Source organism: Schistocerca cancellata, chromosome 3 (assembly GCF_023864275.1).
Source record: "Schistocerca cancellata isolate TAMUIC-IGC-003103 chromosome 3, iqSchCanc2.1, whole genome shotgun sequence".
Classification (NCBI taxonomy): domain Eukaryota; kingdom Metazoa; phylum Arthropoda; class Insecta; order Orthoptera; family Acrididae; genus Schistocerca; species Schistocerca cancellata.
The window spans coordinates 909,679,824-909,684,176 of record NC_064628.1 but is presented as its reverse complement, the minus strand read 5'-3'; the positions used below and the strand labels follow the sequence as shown (position 1 = coordinate 909,684,176).

The 4,353-nt window shown below is 41.9% G+C and overlaps 1 non-coding gene across 1 annotated transcript; it reads right to left on the bottom strand.

Moving 5' to 3' along the window:
- Positions 1–3,768: 3,768 nt before the first annotated feature.
- Trnat-ugu (transfer RNA threonine (anticodon UGU)) lies at positions 3,769–3,842 on the bottom strand. The gene has a single exon. It is a non-coding gene; the product is annotated as a tRNA-Thr (tRNA).
- Positions 3,843–4,353: the final 511 nt, after the last annotated feature.

Genomic DNA, 4,353 nt, shown 5'->3' with positions numbered 1-4,353 from the left:
AAACATTCCATTTCGGAAATCATTAGAGAATTTAATGTCTCGAGATCCACAGTGTCAAGAGTGTGCCAAGAATACCAAATTTCAGGTATTACCTCTCACCACAGACAACGCAGGTGCCGACGGCCTTCACTTAACGTCAGAGAGAGCAGAGGCAGAGTTTTCTGTGCCAATAGATAAGCACCACGGCGTGAAATAGCCTAAGAAATTAAAGTAGGACTAACGGTGAACTAATCCTTTTGGAGAATGCGGCAAAATTTGGCGTTAATGGGCTATGGCAGCTGACGACCGACGAGAGTGCCTTTGCCTACAGCACGAAATAGCGTGCAGCGCATTTCCTCGGCGTATCGGTGGGACCCTAGACGCCTGAAATGCCATCGTCTGGTCAGATGAGTCCGATTTCCATCGGTAAGGTTTTGACTGTGGCGCACTCCCCATGAAACCATAGATCGAAGTTCCAACAAGGCTCAGTGCAATCTGGTGGTGGCTCGATAACGGTGTGGGCTGTGTCTACAGGGAATCGACCGGGTCCTCTGGTCCAATTGAACCGATCGTAGGCTGGAAATAGTGATGCTGGGCCGCTTGGATACCATTTGCAGCCATTCAGGGACTTCATGTTACCAGACACCAGTGTCATGTCACCAGGCCACAACTGTTCACGACTGGTTTGAACAACATTCCGGACACTTTGAGCGAATGATTTGGCCACCCATATCGCCTGACATCATTCCCATCCAACATTTATGGGACACAATCGAGAAGTGAATTCGTGCACAAAATCCGGCACCGGCTGCACCTTCGCAATTATGGACGATTCAGGGGCAGCACGACTCAACATTTCTGCAGGGAACTTTCAACGACTTGTTGAGTCTATGCCGCGTCGAGTTGGTACACTACAGCGGACCAAAGGAGTCCTACACGATGTTTGGAGGCGTCCCATGACTACTGTCACCGCAGTGTACATATACCTTGTAAACAGATTCGTTCCATATTGTTTCATTAAAAGACCTTTTCAAATGATGTATGAAACTAACTAAATAACAAGACCACATCTGTTGCTAATAATTGGCAACCAATGCTGTAGAATCGCAATAAAATCGTGAGATGGTCAATTACTCTTTTCTTAGAACATGTTACACGTTTCGGGATTACACCCATCTTCAGACATCTGTTACAAAAAAGTAAAAAAAAAAAAACCATAAGTGAACAGCACACACCACGTCCCAACGTTACAGAAAATGAGATCTGGTCATATGAGCTACATAGCACAAAGTTCAACTCCTTGCTAACCAACCAGGCGTACAGTCTTGGCAACTCAAAGAAAGTGTCGAATAACGTATGACTATAACTGCCGCACAAGGAGTCCTGACGCAGAGCGTATACTGACGCCAAACAAGTCAACTAGCAGCGAAGCGCCCTCGGTAGGGGCCGCTGCATTGTCATGTGCTCCATGCGTTCACATGTAATTCAATAATAATATACTCAGCGTACAACATCTAACAGGGTGTAATTACTACAGCAACCGGAACAATACTTCCGTATAGGTTAACACTAAAGGATTTAAAAAAAAATTTCTAAACTCCATAATTTTTTACATTGCCATACTATACCTATAGCCAATAGTGGCACTAAGCACAACTCAAAACAAATGTCAATATAAAATGAGTAATTGTGGCGGGTCCTTCATGAATAAGCCAACGGCAACCACATCGGCAGCAACCATCCACCAATCGAATTACAGCCAAGTGATATTCATGGGCCGTGATTGTCCAAATAGAAGCCTCCAAACAACGACTTACACCCCTCTACCACATGGAAAAAAGCTTAATGGTGAGAGGAAGAACATTTTCATATGACCAGATCTCATTTTCTGTAACGTTCAGACGTGTAGTGTGCTGTTCACTTATGTTTTGTACTTTTTTGTAACAGATGTCTGAAGATGGGTGTAATCCCGAAACGTGTAACATGTTCTAATAATATAGTCAATTGAACATCTCATGACTTTATTGCGATTGTTCGGCATTGGCTGCCAATAATTAACATACAAATGATCGCAGGCCTCAGACGGGATTTTATGTCCTGCATATCACACATGTGTTGCTGTTATCCACTTTCGAGGGAAAAATTCCCGTTTCTAACAATGTCGACGTCGAAGGAACGTTTAACTAGAGCCTTCCTTCCTTTCTACACTGCCTTTATTTATTTTATTTATTTATTGTTCTGTGGGACCAAATTAAGGAGAAGTCTCCATGGTCATGGAACGAGTCAATACATGAAATTATAACACGATAGTAGAAACAGATAAAATGAAATATAAGTAACATATTCAGGCGACAATTCGTAAATTTAAATAAAGAAAATCAACAATGTAACACTGGAATTTGCTTAATTTTTCAGCTCTTCCAGGAGCTCCTCGACAGAATAGAAGGCGTGAGCCATGCGGAAACTCTTCAGTTTAGACTTAAAAGCGTTTGGGCTACTGCTAAGATTTTTGAGTTCTTGTGGTAGCTTATTGAAAATGGATGCAGCAGAATACTGCGCTCCTTTCTGCACAAGAGTCAAGGAACTGCATTCCACACGCAATTTGATTTCTGCCTAGTATTAACTGAGTGAAAGCTGCTAACTCTTGGGAATAAGCTAATATTGCTGACAACAAACGACAGTAAAGAAAATATATACTGTGAGGGCAATGTCAGAATTCCCAGACTATTGAATAGGGGACGACAAGTGGTTCTCGAACTTACACCACACATAGTTCGAAAAGCCCGTTTTTTAGCCGAAAATACCCTTTTTGAATCAGAAGAATTACCCCAAAAAATAATACCATATGACATAAACGTATGAAAATATGCGAAGTAGACTACTTTTCGTGTTGAACTGTCACTTATTTCAAATACTGTTCTAATGGTAACTAAAGCAGCATTTAGTTTATGAACAAGATCCTGAACATGGGCTTTCCACAACAGCTTACTATCTATCCGAACGCCTAGGAACTTGGACTGTTCCGTCTCGCTTATAATATGCCCATCCTGTCTGATCAAAATATCGGTTCTTGTTGAATTGTGAGTTAGAAACTGTAAAAACTGAGTCTTACTGTGATTTAGCGTCAAATTACTTTCCACAAGCCACAAACTTGTTTCACGAACTACATTATTTGATACTGTTTCAGTATTACACACAAGATCCTTCACTACCAAGCTGGTGTCATCAGCAAACAGAAATATTTTTATATCACCTGTAATACGAGAAGGCATATCATTTATATTAATAAGAAACAGCAGTGGCCCCAGCACCGACCCTTGGAGAACGCCCCACTTAACAGTGCTCCATTGGGACTGAACATCACTACGACTCTCAATATTGCGGAGAATTATCTTCTGCTTTCTGTTCTTAAAGTAAGAGGCGAACCAATTGTAAGCTACTCCCCTTACTCCATAATGATCGAACTTCTGCAATATTTTGTGGTCAACACAGTCAAAAGCCTTCGTTAAATCAAAGAAAACACCTAGCGTTCGCAACCTTTTATTTAATCCGTCCAAAACCTCACAGAGAAAGGAGAATATAGCATTTTCAGTTGTTAAACCATTTCTAAAACCAAACTGTACATTTGACAGCAAATTATGTGAATTTAAATGCTCCAGTAACCTTGTATATACAACCCTCTCGATAACTTTAGCAAACACCGATGGCATAGAAATAGGTCTATAATTGAAACCCTCAGCTGCCGACAGGTGTTGTTGATATACCTCGATGTGGACAGCGAAGAATGTGTGCCCCGACCGGGACTCGAACCCTGGATCTCCTGCTTACATGGCAGACGCTCTATCCATCTGAGCCACCGAGGACACAGACGAATAGCGCGACTGCAGGGACATATCCCTTGCACGCTTCCCGTGAGACTCACATTCCCAACTGTCCACAATTCTACATATGTAATGTACCTTATAGACATTTGCCCATTCAGCTGTCCATATCGAGGTATATCAACAACACCTGTCGGCAGCTGAGGGTTTCAGTTAGTCATTTATTCCAGGGAAAAGCTGCACGGTCATCTACAGTATCTGTTCTTTCGAGAACAGTTACTATCTTCATATACAGGGTGTTTCAAAAATGACCGGTATATTTGAAACGGCAATAAAAACTAAACGAGCAGCGATAGAAATGCACCGTTTGTTGCAATATGCTTGGGACAACAGTACATTTTCAGGCGGACAAACTTTCGAAATTACAGTAGTTACAATTTTCAACAACAGATGGCGCTGCAAGTGATGTGAAAGATATAGAAGACAACGCAGTCTGTGGGTGCGCCATTTTGTACGTCGTCTTTCTGCTGTAAGCGTGTGCTGTTCACAACGT